Source organism: Capsella rubella, unplaced genomic scaffold, assembly GCF_000375325.1.
Source record: "Capsella rubella cultivar Monte Gargano unplaced genomic scaffold, Caprub1_0 scaffold_117, whole genome shotgun sequence".
Taxonomy (NCBI): Eukaryota; Viridiplantae; Streptophyta; class Magnoliopsida; order Brassicales; family Brassicaceae; genus Capsella; species Capsella rubella.
The window spans coordinates 1217-1529 of NW_006238811.1; positions in this window are offsets into that span (position 1 = coordinate 1217).

The following is a 313-nucleotide window of genomic DNA, read 5'->3' on the forward strand; positions in this document are numbered from 1 at the left end:
GTCTGCGCCAAAGCTGGTCTGCATTTTCGCTAAACCAGCTTCAAGCAGAACTGTCGCCACATTTGTCCTTGACTCCCACATGGATCCCAAGAAAGTACCAGTTCTATCCACAGTCTCAACTTCAATCTGTGTGAATATTATAATAGACTAAGAAAAAAACATATAGGAGAATAGGAGAGTGAGATGTAAATTTAGGGGTGCATTTTGTTACCTCAACATCTCTCTGCATGATCCTACGTCTCATTACAGCGATAGCTTCGTCTGAAAAAGGTTCGCCACGGCCAGGACATCTGACTCCAGAGAATGAAAAGGC